Below are 19,456 nucleotides of genomic sequence, written 5' to 3' on the forward strand. Positions count from 1 at the left end.
CCACCCAGAAGTTCTCTGAACCCTCTCCTTTGGGGATTTTATGAGGCTTCATTACATAAGCACTATTGTTTAAATCATAGGCCATAGGTGACTGAACTCGATTTCTTCTCCCTCTCCTCACTCAGTTGGTGGATTGGAGGGCTGGGGAATGAAAGTTCTAAGGCTCTAGTCACATGGTTATCTCCTCTGGTGACTAGCCTCCATGCTTAGGTGATGTAGGGGCTTTCTAAACTAAATCTCATCAACAGAAGAAAAGACACCTTCATTGCTCTCCTCACAGGAAATTCCAAGGGTTTTAGGAGCTCTGTGACAGAAACAGGATAAAAACAAAATATATATTTCTTATTATAAATCACAGTATAACATATCCTTTTAGAGATTACCTGGAAGTTTTCTTTGGGTGGTCAGTGCATAACTCATACACACACACAAACACATCTCCTATTCTTTATCATTTATATATTTACCATTCACATTTAGAGTTGAAAATATTTAATCACTAAATTTGACATGTCTATTTACTCTTTCAGATGATTAATTTTATGTTTTCTTTGTTCAGAAAGCAAAATTTGTATCTATTTCAAGGCTTGAATAGATTGGGTACCTTTCTGATACAAACCAATGTTCTTAAAAATGTACTTTTATTTACTCTTAAATGTACTTAAGAATTCTGATTTCATCGCTGACATGTCAAGAGCTTGGAAGTGGTCATTCCAGTCAGTAACATTTTCTTCCTTACGATAAGAAAAACCTGAACAAACTCAAAGGTAATGACTTTTATTGGACCCAAAAACCATTGAGAACATAGAGCAAACTGTCACCTTGAAATCTGGGGAGTAGGTACATCCAGGGAGTCATGGCCGAGGTCAGTTTACCTGGAACAGAAGCTGCTGGAGTCATAATCTGGTAGAACACTTAAGTGATAATGACAAATTGCTGGAGGCTGAATGTGGACTGTCTTAATCTTGAGAAACTCCCAGGGGAGTGCCATCTTAGGGGTACCTACACATTTGTGGGTTCTCCCAGTGAAGAGGGAAAATACCCTATTGTTTCTGGCAGGAGAGTGTGGGGGAAGTAACTATTTTCCAGATATGACATATTGTCTATAAGAACCACTTTATATATAAAGATACAGGTTAAAAGCAAAGGAATACAGAAAGATGAGCATGCTGACATTTTTTTTAAGGCAATATATAGTAAAACAAAAATGTTGTTGCAGGGATAAATTAGACAAAAGTCAAACTGGACAAAATAACTACATCCCAAGATTTTCTCCAGTCAGAACTTTCTTATAAGGCCTTAATAGTTTCATTTAAATCTGCAGAGTATAAAATGATATGTTTAAATTACTATGTGATCATATCCTATATTTGCTTACTCCATAATTACTTGGCTTTAATGGACTATTAATTCCTATAAATTTTCAGAAAAGGTAATTACTTGAAGATCATAATGTAAATAAATATTCAAATTTACCAAGTCTTAAATGAATTAATGCTTTCCTATGCACTAAATATTTAAAATACATCTAAATAAACAATGTGATGATAACATAATTGTGTCATAGTATAATAATAATATGAGGTATGGCTTGTAAAATAATTTATTGTAGCCATGTACATGACAACCGGTAAGACATCCCAATTGTTCCTGTCTTCAGGCACCTCGGATTTTTTTTTTTTTTTTTTTTTTAATTTTTGGCTGTGTTGGGTCTTCGTTTCTGTGTGTGGGCTTTCTCTAGTTGCGGCGAGCGGGGGCCACTCTTCATCGTGGTGCACGGGGCTCTCACTGTCGCGGCCTCTCTTGTTGCGGAGCACAAGCTCCAGACGCGCAGGCTCAGTAGTTGTGGCTCACGGGCCTAGTTGCTCCACGGCATCCCAGACCAGGGCTCGAACCCGTGTCCCCTGCATTGGCAGGCAGATTCTCAACCACTGTGCCACCAGGGAAACCCCAGCACATCGGATTTTGATTATGACCCCTAAAGTCACAAAAAAATAATTTTCTATCTCATAACATGTAATTCATTTGTAAAATGTTAATATATTCTATTGGGTTTTGCCACTGTTGCTAAGTTTATTCAAAAGAGTTATCAAATTATAATTAAATGAACAGGGATCTGCTTGGCCTGTGTAAATATTGTAATTGGTTCATACATATGTAATGCCATTAATTAATGTGCAGTACCAGGTAATTTTGAAATAAGTATTGTTGTCTCCAATGACCATCTTATACATAAAATGTTTTATCTCCCAAGAATATATTTTGAAAAGAAATCCAAAGTTTATTTGAATAGAACTTTCCTTGAAAAGTAAATACTAGGAAAATACTAGAAATTATATTTCATAATGTGGATGAAAATTGCCAATGACTTTGATGCATCACTCTTAATAGAACTGTTCTCCTTTACCACCATAGTTGATGAGGAGGTGCTGCCAGACTTTCTACTCCTGTGAAATGGCTACAACCATACCCCACTAGAAATACCCATGGGAAAAAGAAAAAGAAAAAGATATACCCACGGAATGTGGTAAGTTGTACCAACTCTCTGTTAATTACATTTCTTTACGTCAATTTAAAAAATTTCTCTTCATGAAGAGAGTTGATTGGTCTTCATTTAGAAACACATAATACACATTTTTCAACTTAGAAATAGACTACATAAAATAAGACCTCACATTAACTATAAACTTATAATTCACATTTACCCCCTCTCCTTTTTTCATCTTGATTTTTATCCAGTTTACTGCTAAAATGGTACATTATCATCATTTACCTTTTCATTTCTATATGTTCTAAAAGTTCTTTAATGAGCAAATTAACTTTCAATTTAAAAAGATTTAAGAATAGAATGTTTTATTAATTGACATCTATTGTCTGTTCTCTTGGTACAGATGTTAAGAGAGCAAAGTGACAGATAGATGCATATTTTCTTCTTTAGTGGAATCACTAAAGATTTTATCATAAAAGGTAACCCCTTCATACACTGTTAAAGCCATTTGACTTTCAGCAAGCCTGCTCATTCATGATTCTTCATCTATTTTTATCCAATATTTCAATTAGCCCAACAGAATAATAATTCAGTGATTTCAAAAATAATGAATTGTGTTCTCATTAAATTGTTTGACTGAGTATAAAGTGAAAAGGGGGTGAACAAATAAATATGTTAAATTCAATCATTAAATAGATGAGGTAACAGAAACTTTGGGGATTGAAGATTAATTTTCCTTTAGGATCATATCTTGGCAATTTAGAATAAGCAAATCTAACCAGGAAACTCCTGACATTAATATAGTACCTATAAATTATTCATTCATTTGCAGATTTCATTTATGTCAAATCTTGTTAGAACAGTTAATTTTACATGAAAGTTTTTCTCAGAGGAAGTTCTTAACAGCTGGACATTAGCATTTTTGAATGAGTCAGCATTTTTCATGTAACAAGATTCCTGTCTTGTTATATTTGCATAATTTAATCATTGCACAGTATAGCATAGATCTAAGAATGTCACTTTTCTTGGATTAAATATTAAAATTATGTGCATAGTAGGGTGGTCACTTATAAGAGAATAAAGAACAGGACATTAGTAAGCATATATAATCAATTTGTTTTATTAGAAAATTAACAGGACTGAAATATGGCCTTAATTAAGCCACTGGTTTGTAATAGGAAGTGAGAATTCTATCATCTAAACATACAGGTGAATAGCATATATTATTTAAAATACTTTGTTGACTATAGTGACATTTTATAGTTAGTATTGTAAATTAGTATAATAATTTACCATACAAAAGATTACTCTTCCATTAAATTTAGATCTATGTCCTCTGGTAATACAAATGTTTGTCTTAGTTCAAGAATCTTTTATATTTAGCACCTAATAAAAATCTAAAGATTTCCTTTGGTTTCTTAAAAAAAAAAAAAAAAAAGATAATGAGGGTTAATGCTCAAGAGTTTTAGCAAATCGTACTGTGAGTCTGTCTTCCACCTCTTCTTTTACTAGCTCCAAATTTTATCCTCTTCTCAACTGCGTATTTGATATTAGATGGGAATTCAGTCCTGATAAAGACAGCCTTAACTGCAAGAGGCTTCAGCCAGAGACTGGAGGCCTTTCTACTCTACACAGTTGTTTCATGGTGGGGAGAGACTGATTTCCTTTCTCCACTTGCAGGACTGAAGATACCTAGAGTGATCCATAATAAAGACCCAAGCCTTAATGTATATATAAATACATGAATAATTAAACAAACATACAAATAAATAACTGCCCTCTCACAGGGCCTTGCAGCACAATAAAGGGATATCAGATGGACAAAAACAAGCCACAAAAATCCGTAAAGTAGAACTTACAGTACAGAAGCAGATGGTAACATGATTTCTCAGGAAAACAATTTAATGAGTAAATTGATGCTACCTTTAAGTAGTACTTAATAGTAGTAATATTTAGTACATTAAATACTATACTACAGTTAATGATCTGAAGTAGTAGACTAGAATATCAAATGGGAGAATTTTTTGAAATAAGAAAAAAATTGAAAGAGAAGGAATATATGTGAGAAAATCTTAGCAACTTATTTGGAAAATACAAGAGAACTAACATGGAAATGAAAAAGTTTAATAAATGAAAATGTAATATATGAGAAAAGGAATTTAGTTAATAGAAAAATATTATTTTCATCTGGAGAAATATTCATGTCTAAGCTTGAAAGTTTCATGGAGTTCCTGGAAAAAAAGCAATTCTAAGGTAAGAAGAAAACATCATGTTTCCAAAATTGAAATAGGTAAATAAGAAGGAAGAAGATATTAAAGTATCACCACCAGACATTCGGAAACACTTGAAGTAGAAGACGTTAGAATATTATCTACACTCTATTAAGAGAAATTTGATGAGTAGAACTCAACAATCCTACACCCAACCAAGACATCTTTTCATTGTTAGTGTGCAAGACAGATATTTCTGAATATGCAAGAATTTAGAGTACACCACAATTTTTCCAAGACAGAATGCTCATCAAACAATGACTCCAAACAAGAACAGAAAGAAATTGAAATATAAATCCATCAAAGTGAGAAAAATTTAGAAGGAGAATTGTGTTGAGTTACATTGGGTTGGCCAAAAAGTTCTTTTAGGTTTTTCGGTAAGCTCTTACAGAAAAACCCGAATGAACTTTTTGGCCAACCCAAATAAAATTTTCACATTACTGGAAGAAATGTGAAGTGTTATGTCCTCCTTGAAAGCAGCCTTGTGACAGAAGAAGTGATGGAATACTATATACAACTCTACACACATGAATTTGGCAACTTAGATAAAATTAACTATTTTCTTATAAATAGGAAAATATCACAACCCATCCAATATGAAAAAATGATTTAAGTAAATTGATTTTTAAAAGGCTTACTTTTTTAGAGTGGTTTTAGGTTTACAACAAAATTGAGAGGAAGTTACAAAGATTACCCATATACCTCCTGCCCCCACACATGCATAGCCTCCTCCATTATCAACATCACTTATCAGAGTGGTACACTTTTTAACAAGGATGAACCTACACTGACACATCATAATCACCCAAAGTCTATAGTTTACCTAACAATTCACTCTTGGTGTTGTACATTTTATAGATTTGGACAAATGAATAATAACATATACATCATTAGACTACCACAGAGAATATTTTGAATTCCCTAAAAATCAGTTGTGTTCTGCCTGTTCATCTCTCTCCCAGTACAACCCTGGCAACAACTGATCTTTTATTGTCTCCATAGTTTTGTCTTTTGATCATGTCAAAACAGTTGGAATCATACAATATATAGTCTTTTCACACTGGTGTCTATCACTTAGTAATATGCATCTAAGGTTCTACCATGTCTTTTCATGGCTTGATAGCTCATTTCTTTTTAGCACTGAAAAATATGCCATTTTCAGGACATACCATAGTTTCTCTATTCACCTACTGAAGGACACCTTGGTGTTTTCAGTTTTGGCAATTTTGAATAAGGCTGCTGTAAATATCTTTGTGCAGGTTTTTCTGTGGACATATGTTTCCAGCTCCTTTGGGTAAATACCAAGAAGGGTGATTGCTGGACAGTATGGTAAAAGTATGTTTAGTTTTGTAAGAAACTGCCAAATGGTCTTCCAAAGTTGCTATGTTGTTCAGCACTCCTACCAGCAATGAATGAGAGTTTCTCTTGCTCCACATTCTTACCAGCATTTGGTGTTTTCAGTGCTTTGGATTTCGGCCATTCTAATACATCTGTAGTGGTATCCAATAAGTGTGTAGTGGTAGTTGGTTTAATTTTTATTTCCCTGATACATATAATGTGGAGCATCTTTGCATATGCTTATTTGCCATCTATATATCTTCTTTGGTGAGGTGTTTGTGAAGGTCTTTGGCCCATTTTTCATCTAGGCATTTGTTTTCTTATTCTTCAGTTTTAAGAGTTTTTTCGGTATATTTTGGGTAAGAGTCCTTTATCAGATGTGTCTTTTTCAAATATTTTCTTCCAGTCTATGGCTTATCTTCTCCTTCTTTTGACATTACCTTTCACATAGCAGAAGTTTTTAATTTTGATTAAGTCTAGATTATCAATTATTTCTTTCATGGATCATACCATTGATATTGTATCTAAAAAAGCATCACCATATCCAAGGTCATATAGTTTTTCTCCTGTGCTATCTTCTAGGATTTTTATAGTTTTGCATTCTACATTTAGAGCTTTGATCCATTTTGAGTTACTTTTGAGGAAGTGTGTGTCTACATTCATTTTTTTGCATGTGGATGTCTAGTTGTTCTAGCACCATTTGTTGAAAGGACTATCTTTACTCTATTGTACTGCCTTTGATCCTTTGTCAAAGATTAGTTGACTGGTATTTATGGGGGGTATTTATGGGCTCTTTATTCTATTATACTGATTTATTCTTTTGCCAATACTAAACTGTTTTGATTACTGTAGCTTTGTAGTGAGCCTAGAAATTGGGCAAAGTTGGACCTCCAGCTTTGTTCTTCTCTTTCAATATTGTATTGGCTATTCTGTGTCTTTTGTCCCGCCATATAAGCATTAGAATCAGTTTCCTGATACCCGTAGAGTAATTACTGGGATTTTGATTAGGATTGCATATAATTTACAGAGTTGGGAAGAACTGACGTCTTAACAATATTGAGTCTTCCTATCCATGAATATAGAATATCACTATACTTATTAATTCTTTAATTTCATTCATCAAAGTTTTATAGTTTTCTTCATAAAGATTTTGTGTATATTTTGTTAGATTTATGCATAAGTATTTCTTTTTGGGGGTGCTAAGGTAAATGGTTTTGTGTTTTTAATTTCAAATAATTCCTCATTCATTTTTGGTCTTTAGAAAAGCAATTGACTTTTGTATATTAATTTTTTATTCTGAAACCTTGCTTTAATCTCTTATTAGTTCCAGGATTATTTTTGTTTCTCATATTTTCTGCATGTATGATCATGTTATCTGCAACAAAAGACAGTTTTATCTCTTCTTTTCCAATCTGTGTATCTTTTATTTCTTTTTCTTGTCATATAGCATTAGCTAGAATTTCAGCATGATATTGAAAAGATGAGAAGTTAGCCGGGCTGAAACCTTGAATTTGACCTTGTAAGATCCTCAGCACAGAATCCAGCTCAGTCAACTCAAACTGCTGATCAACAGAGTAAAAAATAATGAATACATAATGGAATAATAATTGGATATGGTTTTAAGTTGATTAGTTTGTGGTAATTTGTTATGCAGCAAAGAAAACTAATATACCGATAATAAATCAGCTTTTACTTACAGAAATGGCAGTTTCATATGGTTAATCATATAGATTTGCCTGTTAATCCCAATATTGAGCAAGGCAATAAAGTATTTCATGTATTATCCCAGGATATTCTTTATGAATATCCTTAATTCATTAAACTGAATTATGATGTTGCTTTTTTGACTCTTAGCTACTAATTTAAAATTATTTCCAAAATGTCATGATAGACTTTTTAACAGTTTTTTAATGTCAGGTGGCTACAGTATTGCAGAATACTTTTTAATGTAGGAAAAATTCTTATAAGCAATGAGGTAAATAAAATGTCAGTAATGTTATTGCTCAGCCTACAAATTCGTCATAAGTCTTGTGTTGAAAAGTAGGATAAAACTGATCAGTTAAAACTGGGTAAAAAGGAGGAATGACTCAAGAAATTTGAAAAATGTGAAATTTTATACACTTTCTTGTTCAATTTACTTATAACCCTCTAGCAGTATAGTCACTAAAACTGTCTAATGGTAAGATAAACTAAAGGGAAAGCTGAACCTGTGCCTTATGATGAAACTTGGTTTTGCCTGGTAAAAGCAAAAGGAAAACCTGCTGCACTCTGGACAGTTGGGTCCCACAGGTTCACATTTCTAGGGAATTTTTTTAAAGTAGTTCTTCAAAATGTATTCTTCATTGGTTCAGCACTGATAATAAAAATGTGTTTCTTTGATATTCTTAATATTCACTCTGATAACTGATATTTGTCAGTTTAATAACTTTCATTATCCTAGTGTTTCCATAAGTATAAACAGAATGAGTGGATACACTTGTATTGTAAAACAGGTGGTTAAAACATAGTCTTGATACAATGAAAGACTTCATATGCACAAGAACTAGCCTTTTAAGGAAAGAATTTTAAGTAATAAAAATATTATTTCCCATAGAAATTATTTGATTTGAAAATAAATAGTAAAAACTAAGGCACTTATACATGCTTTATGACTTTGCCACTCTTACTTGTGAAATATGGCTGAGTTTTCAATCCCAAATGTTATTCTCTTTTGCTGAGAGGATGGATGGAGAAAACCCCTTTTAAAAGATCAGTTTTCTTTGCTTCTTCAATAACATTTGTTGATTACATTTTCCATCAATCATTCACTGCTCTATGCAATGTTTTATTGTCCAATAAGTAAAACATCTTTGTCTCTAAAATGTAATTTCTGGAAAATGCTCTCAAGATTTGGCTTCCCCATAGCTGACAAAAACTGAGGAGATAGAACAGAAGTGTAGTCTCTTTTTCCCAAGTGGATTTCAATACAATTTATTTTAATCATCCCCTGTAGGCTTGCTCATTTATCTTGTTGATTAGTGCAGTTGACACTTCTATTCTGGAATATCTTTTATGGTTTACTATACCTTCAGGCTTCACTCCAATCTGTAGGATATCTATTTCATCAAGACAATGGATTATAAATAAAACAAATAGTGCTATATGAATTTTAAAATAGTCTCAGTCTAGTGTCAGTTGAAAACAAAATGATTACATTCCCAAAACCATAAAATATATTTTAGAAGTTCTCAATAACTATTTGTTAAGATAGTTTTAAGCTATTTTACTGTAGACTTTTAAATAAGACTCTAGCTGCCAATATAAATGAGAGAATACCAAAAAAAAGAGGTAATTGATTTTTTTGCAAAGCATGGGTATATTTTCCATCCATAGGGAAAACACAGACAACTCCCAGAGATACCAATTCAAGAACAGAACCAGCAGCAGGTAGTGAGGATGTCAGCCAACAAAGCTGAAACTAAAATTGACATGTCTAAAAAACCCTAAATATCAAGTAGTAACAAAAATGATATTATACATTGCATTTTACCCTCTGAAGTAAAAATATTTTTCTGACCTGAGCAATTTGCTGACAGAGCAGAGTATGTTTGAAGGAATTTTTTTGTTGGTATATATTTTTCATTACTTTTTTGATTAAGAGTTAGCTGCACGAACAGTTACTGAATACCCAGCATCTAAAGAGGGAAGCAGGGAACAGATGTTTAATAATTTATTCTTATAATTCTCTATCATGAAAGATTTTGGTTACTTTTCTAGCATTAAAAAAAAAAGAAAAGAAAAGAAAGAAAGAATGTACCAAATGCCACTGAATGGCATTTTTAAATTGGTTAAAATAGTGAATTTTCACTCTTTAATGGTGAATATGTGTTTTGCCACAGTAAAAATAAGTTAGTTCATATGCCTTTAGTGAAAACACATTTTTCCCAAGTTCAGTAAGGAAAAACTCACAAGTTATACCTATAGGTCTCTCTTAGGACTGAAATCTGCACTGTCGAAGACATTTCCACCAGTGGCCACATGTGAATATTAAGCAATTAATATGTGGCTACTGCAACTAGGCAAGTGAATTTTTAAATTTTATTTATTTGTTTATTTATTCATTTATTGTTATTATTGTTTGTTAATTGTCTGCTCTGGTACATATCTACCCTCTTAACTATGCAACTGGAGCATGTAGTGGGTTGGTTAATGGAAAAAATCAGTTAGGGGCTTCCCTGGTGGCGCAGTGGTTGGGGGCCTGCCTGCCGATGCAGGGGACACGGGTTCGTGCCCCGGTCCGGGAGAATCCCACATGCCGCAGAGTGGCTGGGCCCGTGAGCCATGGCCCCTGAGCCTGCGTGTCCGGAGCCTGTGCTCCGCAACGGGAGAGGCCACAGCAGTGAGAGGCCCGCGTACCACACACACACAAAAAAAATCAGTTAAAGAAGAGAATTATAAAAAATGAAGTATACAAGCACAGTTTTAATAATTTATTTAAACTTAAAAGGTAAACATATACTCGTCCATTGGTTGGTTGCTGTTGGTTGTAGGAACTAGGCCTTTTCACCATAATGCACTTTCTACCACTACTAATTTTAGTTTCTTTAAAGTGAAGTGACAGGTTTTTGAACAAATCCAAGAGCAGGATCTTTAGAGATTTTTATGTTTTCCTCAGTTGTTCACTGTTTTCTCATCCATACCTAATTCCACTTTTAAAACTCAAGTGTTTCCAAAGCATTTGGCCTTTTTTCTCCTCTTGAACTATCAGTTAACCTAATTTTTAATGAATCACACAGCTACAAGTGAAAGTGGCATGAACATTTTGGTGACACACCTGATTCACTCTTGGCGTGCCCACAACCCAGTGAGGAGATAAATGTGAGTCCAGCCACAGCACTGAACAGGAATAGGCCAGGTCCATAGGCATCAGTACTCTTCCGAGTGCTGGCAAAGAGAAGGTTAAGTGGAGGCTGGCTAAGATAATTTCTCTGTCCTAAAAAGGAATGACAGGCATTGGCATTTGGACTCCAGAAGGTAGGAGGAAAGATTCTGAAGCAGGAATGCCTGGATGAGGCACTGCCATGGCCAGTAAAAGGGTACCATGATCAGAGAGTTTGTCCCAGCAAGGAGTGTAGGGGCACAGAAAACTTCTGTTTATTAAGCACTTCTCTTGTGCCCACCCCCTTACAGGCATTATTTCATAGAATCGTCACAGTGTGACGATTTTTCAGATGAAGTCATTGAGCATATTCCCAAAACATGTAGATCTGGAATTAGGAAACTATTCTGTAAATGTCAAAACCAGTCTGTTCAACCAGTATTGGTTGAATGTGGCTATGCTCACCAGGTGATTCTGATGCGGAAGGTTCATGAAAACACAATGTCACCTTCACAAGGAACTACCGAGATGGCCAGCCAGAAAGGGAGGAAGCACTGCTGAGTAGGGAATGGCGTGGTTTGAGAGGGATGGAGTGATTTGCTGGAGCCAGCTCATACCACCTTGCAAGAGCCAATTGTTAAATCAAAGAAATTTTATGAGTTGCTTCTTAAATACAGTCATTATTTATAAAAAATTATATAAACCTGCAATTAAATACATTATACAATGAACAAAGGCAATAAACACTCAAAATTCATCACTTCTTAATTATGTTAATTTTTCCACATAATTATCTTCTATGTTCTTAAGGTTATTTGTGTCTATTGCATCTGTATGGGGGAGATGCTATATGCATTAGTTATCTGGTGTTACAAAACAAATTACAGTGGCAGCTCAATTATGAAACCTGTCTGATGGTTTCAGGTATAAATCGATTATTTCTTTTCATCAGTTTTTCACTAGTCAGCTTTTCCTCCCTACTAACTGCACCCCAGATTGTAGTTCTTAAGGATTTGTTGCAATTGGCTTTTCTAGTTAGAGCACTGGAATTAGTAACAGAGTATTAAAAATGCATTAAACAGGACAGTAATTTTCATTTTACCCTTTGCATATTTCCATCTTGCACAGTATGCAGGAGTTTTGTTTCATAACAGAGTTTTTACTGAGCAGATACAATAGCTACCAGGGAAGCAGGACTAAGAATTCACAGTTGAAAAGACACTGTTGTAATAATGTTTACTGAGTTTTGTTGAAATAGGGAATAATTTGTCTTAGAACATGCAATACATATTTTCCTTTGGGGGGAAGAAATTGAGGAGTGATTTTTATAGTATTTTTTTTATTAGTGTAGTTAGTAATCATTGAAATGTCTATGATTGTCAAAGTAGGCAAAGAAAAAAGTTAAATCAATTTTCTGACTCCTCTCTACATAATGAGATCAAGACTGTATTCACATTGATTTACTCTCCAGAATTAACTAAAAGCCCCCCAAAACAGGTCTCTATGTATACCTGGATCGGAAAGCCACTTTCTTTTATAAGTGCAAGATAATTTCCTCATTAAAACTTCAAAAGAACAAGTTGTAGAATTATGTCTGGTCAAGAGGTGTTTTTTCTCCTTGTGCACAAAATAATTTTCCATGTACTGTCAGAGGTTCAGTGATACTACAGTAACATGGAAATGACCAGGATTATTCCAGGGCTTTTCATTTTAGTCTTTCTTAAAAGAAAAAGTCTGCCAAATGTCAAGTACTGTTTCTGCTGCTAGGATGGCTTTGTAAAATTTTACCAAAATTATTTTCTCATAAATATAAACCCTGGACACACACAAACAAAAACTACCAGAGGGATTTGGAGAACAAAACAAAGTAGACACATTTTGGACGGCAGTTGAATCTCGGGGGAAAGGTTTGGTGAATGACTAATGGTGGCTAATGACCCAAGAGAGAAAAAGTCCATCATCTTTCTGGCCTGAAAAGAGTGAGAGAAAATTTTGGGGACTCCTTGGCCCATGCAGAGTGAGAGGGGTTACTGATCAAAAACAAACAACAAACAAAAAACCTAAACTATGGTAGTCCCAAATTCTGTATATTAACTTCACCTGTCTATGACTGACCACAAGCCAAGCATGTGCAGACAGACTCAAAGCACTGAGTGTAAAAGGATTAATGAGTTGCCCCTCCACCATCACCACCAATGTAAAATAGATTTTGCCTTGAAAACAGTTTGAATATAACCAGGTTAATGTCTTGCTTAAATAAAAATGTGACAGTCTTCACAAGAATATATCAGAATGCTGATTCTCCATGACATAATTTTGACAATGTCAGTGTTACAACGTAAAATCAATAGGCATACAAGAAAAAAAAAATGACCCATTCTGAAGGAAAAATAATATCAACAGAGGCCAATGCAAGATGACTTGATGTTGAAATGATCAGAAAGCAGCTACTAAACTTACGCTTAATGAAGTAAAATATATATATATATATATATATATATATATATATATATATATATATACACACACAATGAAGAATGAAAAGACAAGACATTTCAGCAGAGGAATACAAAAAACAAAAGAGAACTGAATGCATTTTAGAACTGAAAATTATAATATTTAAATTTAAAAATATCTGGCTGGGAAAATGGAGGTATACATGCTGAACAACCACTATGGTGACCACCACAAAATAATTGCAAAGTGACTTCTAAATTAAAAAAAAAAATCTAGAAAACTCAAATCATAGAAAGTGAAGAACAACAAAAAAAAGGGGTGGAGAATGCAGAAACCAAAAATGTCATTTCACACCATCCAACATACATTGTTACTACAGTTAACAGTATAAGAATATTATTTCCAGAATGCTTCTGCTCATAAGTGTCACTTTGTGTGCTGATTAAAATAATCATTTTTATCAGGTTTCTAATATTTTAATTTTTCATTGTGATGTTTCAAACATAGAAAAAACAGCAGAAATAAATATTCATATATATTACATATACCTATCAGTTCATTATTATGATTAAACACACATTATATTGCCTGTAGATGATTTTATTTCTCTTTTCAAAAAGAAACTTGCAGACATAGACTATAAGTCCACATACTATTCTTTTCCTCTTTCTCATTCCCCAGAGTTAATCAAATTCCTGAAACTGGTGAATATCATTTCCATATTTCTTACTATTCTTTTATTGTGTATGTTTACTATATAATATACACATGACATACAGAATTGCTTTGCTGTGCTTCTTGAAATGTTACAAAGAAATGGACCCAAGAAGCTATCTTATGTAGGATTTTACATATCAGTGTTGAAGAAGTGAAATTGGTCAGTATTATTCTGTCCATGTATTTCCCTTTTTGGTGTTAGTAAAATAAAACTACACTAAAAATATATATATTTGGGGTTCAGGTTCTGGATAAGATGTATATACACACTACCTGTGTGTCCTAATGAATACTGAGAACCCTCATAAGCAAATAGAACAGGCAGAATAGAACAGAAGATTAGAATCCAAAATACCATCAAAGCTTCAGTGCATCTACTATTTTTTTCTCTTCTGATGTCTCATGATTTGAAACTTAAGCACCAGAATATGCCACTGGGGCACAAACAGAGAGAGCTCAAAGAGAAAGCCTCTAGTCTGGCTCAAGGAGTGTGAAAAGGAACCCCTAACACTCAGAGAGAGTATATAATTTTATATCTTTTGTTTTCTTTCTTCCATTCTCCTTCGCTCTAACCCTTAAGCAATCCATTGTGACAGCAGCAGCTGGCAGCAATAAGCGCCTGAAGGAGCCAAAATTCTAATGGAGAGGAGCCTTCTTTTTCCTTCTATGGAACTGTATTTCCGAAAGAATGGGTGGAAATCCATTTTTTAATTTGTTTGGTTGGTTTTTTTCTCTGTCCTTGTTTTGCTTGGCTCTGCATACAGGAGCAGTTTTGGGAGTGCCCAGCAAGGCAGAGTATATAAAACACCAGATTTCTGAATAGAGTTCCAGAGATGAGCCCAAAGAAACCAGGAAGTAGAAGGGACATTGTGGAGAGGAAAGTGCTGAGGAAGGAGATACACTAAGCTATTTATGACTTTCTGGGCTCATCCTCAAACTCCACATGTGTGCATCTGATCCTATTCAGTACACCAAACACTTTGAGAATTGAACAGAGAGACCATCACCCGGGTCTGGATATTGACTGGAGCACACATGGAACAGTTCTGAATAGTGCAAAAAGGGTTGGACTCAGAATTGACTTTAAAACAGTAGCCCATGGACGGCTATCAACGTTCACCACAGGATTTAATCAAGACCCAGAGTCTCATTGTATAACATTTAATATGTCTAGGGTAAAATTCAGAAATCCTTGGAATTTGAAGAACCAGGAAAATCTCATTTCATATGGAAAAAAAAATCAAGACACACCCATGATGAGATTACACATATATTGGAATTATTTGACAAAGACTTGAAAGAAACTATTAATTTCACAAAGCTCCAGAAAACAATTTAAAAGATATTAGAAACCAAAAGGAAAATTTGTTTCAGCAAAGAAATGTAAGATACACGTTACTTGGGAAAAAAAAAAAAACACCTCACTATATACAGGGACTAATTGGCAGAATAGGAATAGCAGAGGAAATAGTCAGTGAAATTGAAGATAAAGATACATTATCCAATCTGAACAACAGAGGGGAAAAAAATTAATGACAAGAGCCTTATGTCATGTAACAAAATATTTATATTATTTGTGTCTTTGGAGTATCAGGAGAGGAGATAGAGCAAAGTGTGGAAAAAAATTTGAAAAAAATCACAAACAGAAACTTCCCAAACTTGGTGCCAAGATATAAACTTACCAATTGAAGAAGCTTAGTGAATCCCAAATAGGGTAAATACAAAGGACTCCATGACCAGACACTACTGAAAATGAAAGATAAAGAAAAAAGTCTTTAAAACATTCTTAGAGAAAACAAACAGAAAACAACAAAAAACACTGTCTATAGAGAACAATAATTTCAATGACTGCAGATTTCTCACTAGATACCATGGACTCCAGAAAGTAAGGGTACCACAGTGCTAAGTGCTGAAAGAAAAAAGCTTTAAACCAAGTTTCAGTATTCAGGGCAAATATTATTTACGGATAAAGGTAAAATAAGAGCTTTCTCAGATGAAGCAAAACTAAAATAACTCACTGCAGCAGAACTGCTCTAAAAAAATTACTTAAAGGAATTTCTTCAAAAAGAGGATGTTATGGGTTGATGTGTCCCCCCCTCCCAAAAAAAAGGTATCTAGAAGCCCCCAGATTTCTTACAGAGAGAATCAAGTGAAAATGTGCTCATTTGGGTGGGCTGTAATCCAATGTGACTGGTGTCCTTATACAAAGAAGAATTTTGGACACAAAGACAAGGATAGAGGGAAGACAACGTGAAGACCCAGAGAGGCATGGAACAGATGTTTCCTTACAGACCTCAGAAGGAACAAACCCTACCAACAACTTGATCTTGAACATCTAGCAACTAGAACTGTGAAACAGTAAATTTCTGTTTTTGTAGGCCAACCACCAAGTTTATGGTACTTTGTTATGGCAGTCCTAGGAAACTAATACAAAGGGGGAAATGATAACAGAAATTTGGAACATCGGAAATGAAGAAAAAAAGCAATTGCTTAAAAATGTTAGGAGTGACAGGGAGTATAATAACATTCTGAAATGATGGAAAATAGAGAATTTGTTGCCAGCACACCTGCCCTAAATGAATAGCTAAAGGAAGTTCTCTAAAAGAAGGAAACTTGGAACATCAGGAAGCAAGAAAGAACATGGAAATGGCAAATATGTGGGCAAATTCAGTTTCCTTCTCAAGTTTTATATTTGATGGTTGAAGTAAAAATTGGAACAGTGATACATGTAAAGGGAGTAATTAAGATAATTATAGTGTGATCAGGCAGCAGGCAGCAGGAGAGCAAGTGGGAGGAAGGAACTGAGGGTGGGAATCAGCAAGCTGTGTGTGAGCCAAGCGAGGGCAGCCACCTCCAGGGAGCACTGAGATTCCTCTAGTCCCCCTGACGCTACCCACCATTCAAAGGTTGATTCTTTCAGAGAGAAGATCACAACTGAGGCAGAAGATTTGGTGGAAAACATTTTCTCAAAGAAGTTGTTAGAACTTGACAGTTTTTTGAAAGGACCAATCCTAAACATATGTAACCTAACTCAGATCCACTCAGACATGAGTCTGCTGGTCCCTGACTATTCTTCTCACCAATAGCCACAATGGACTGGAAGACCCCACTTCCAAGAAGCGAAGATTGGGTGAGTGTGGAGGCCTTCCAAGGAACCACGGTATTTGTGATGCCCAATGTAATGCTAAAAAGCAACCAGGAGTTAGTGGAGAGTTTTGAGACAGTGAAACCTGAGATCTGGCTGCTGATCCTGAAATGAAGCACCATAAAAATGTGGGTACAACTCCTAATTCCTATGTTAGAAGATGGGAACAACTTTGGGGTGTCCATTTAGGAGAAGACAATTGCAGAACTAAGAATGTTGAGAGCTGCATCTCATCTGGTTCAGATTTCTAGATATTATGTTACAAGAGCCAAATCGGTTTCCAAAATACCTAAATATCCCCATGTGGAGGACTATCCTGCACCCTGACAGGTATTGATGAGAAAGAACATAATAGCTTTTAGCTCATCATAACAGAGCTAAAGAATCAATATGTCATTCTACATGACATGATCCTGAAAAATATCAAAAAGATCAAATGCAGAGACACTGTACAGAGGTGAAGGCCAGGGGACTCTGTGAGTCTGGCTCAAGACCCACATCACCTTAGTTTGTTACATGACTATGGTGATGGGGAAACTGGCTGGAAATAGTAATAACACTTCTCTGTGTTTTTAGTTAGAGTTTAGTGAAACTGTCATGTAGTTCTGTGACACAGGCCTTTTTTACAGGCCTTCTATTTCCTTCCCTAATACCTCATAATAAAATAAAATCAATAAACCTGTCCTAATTTCTGGAGAACTCCAGGTTTGTGTGCCCAATATGTTAGTGCAAGAAACATATGCTTTCTCTCTTCCACTTTTCCTTCCTTTGGGGGAGACAAGCTAATATCTTGGGCTTCGTGTTTTCTTCCTTTTGATGGTTAGTTGGTTAGGAACTGAGGGAACTGGAAGAAAATGCTAGGCATTTTTTAGAAATTGGAGTCAAGTGGATCAGCTCCTCTTTTCCCAAGGAAAGATTAGTGTCTGTTGCCACTGTGGAACGTTGGATCCTGCCTGCCACAGTTGCCCTGATGATGACTTAGGGTTTCCCATCTACATACATTCCACTTTGAACCTGAACCTGATCATGACAAAAAAACACCTTGGACCTTCAGCCAAATCCCTAGCTCCTTCAGATGTTTTTATAACTAGGATTTTTACATGCACATATATCCGTAATACACCTACACATAGTCATGCACGCACATGCCTTCCTACTCTGTTACCTGTCACCTGCTCTCCCCTTCCCTGGTAAATTGGAGTGGGGGGTGTCTGCAGCTGTGAAGGTCAGCTGCTGCCATTGTTGCTGCTCCTTTTGGGCTTTCTTTTTGGAATTTTACTTCTAGGGAAAGCAGTCACTTGTGTGCATATGTGTAAATGCCCACACGGGCATGTACATATTGTGTATATAGAAATCTGTCAGGCAAGTCAAAACCATAAAAAAGTTGCCTCTATATCTCAAATCTTCCAGAGATATCACTTGTTACAGCTTTTGTACTAACCCATAACACCCCCAGTTTTTTATTCTACCACTACTGGAGAGTCAATATCTGCTGTCAATCTGCTGGTGACTCTCTCAGTGTCTATTTCTGACTTTTATTCTTTCCTTGTCTCTGTCTTCAAACCCCCAATCATATTTCCACCTGGATGCATCATTTTTTTACTCCCAGTATGATGTAGAGAAGGAGTCAGGATGCTGTTTTCCCATGAAGAGTACTCAGTAACAAAGCAATTGCATTTTAGTTGTGCCCCTACCCACTCTCCAGACCCCTTCCAGCTAAAACCCTTCCCTCCTCCTACCATGTGGCTCTCAATTTCTTTTTTTGTTTGTTGGATTGTTCCACTGCCCCTCCTCCTCACCCTACCATCTTTGGATCGTAATGTAAAATTATTTTACCATGTCAAGAAATTATCAAAATTACAGGTACTTTTACTTCTTTCTTAAAAAAAGAAAATTATATTATAAAGCAAAATAAACCAAAACAAGCATCAAGATGGCAATAAAAAGGTAAATGCAGAAATAAATGAAAGAGAAAACAGAAAAGCAAAATGGAAAATTAAAAAGCTACCTTTTGAAATGATCAATAAAATTAATAAACCCCAAATATTGACAAAGAATTAGAGAAAAGACACAAATTACCAGTGTCAGGAATGGAACCAAATGGGATATCACTAAAGACCTTGTAGATGTCAAAAGGATAATAAGGGAACACTAGAAACAACTTGATACTCACAACTTTAGCT

General features: G+C 35.0%; 1 pseudogene across 1 annotated transcript; it reads left to right on the forward strand.

Annotated features, from left to right (window-relative positions):
• The first annotated feature begins 17,175 nt into the window (after positions 1–17,175).
• LOC308614075 (proteasome activator complex subunit 3-like) lies at positions 17,176–17,734 on the forward strand (annotated as a pseudogene). Its single transcript has one exon. The product of its transcript is annotated as a proteasome activator complex subunit 3-like (transcript).
• Positions 17,735–19,456: the final 1,722 nt, after the last annotated feature.

The sequence above is a fragment of the Mesoplodon bidens genome (assembly GCF_964165515.1).
Source record: "Mesoplodon bidens genome assembly, chromosome: 3".
In the NCBI taxonomy this organism is placed as follows: Eukaryota; Metazoa; Chordata; class Mammalia; order Artiodactyla; family Ziphiidae; genus Mesoplodon; species Mesoplodon bidens.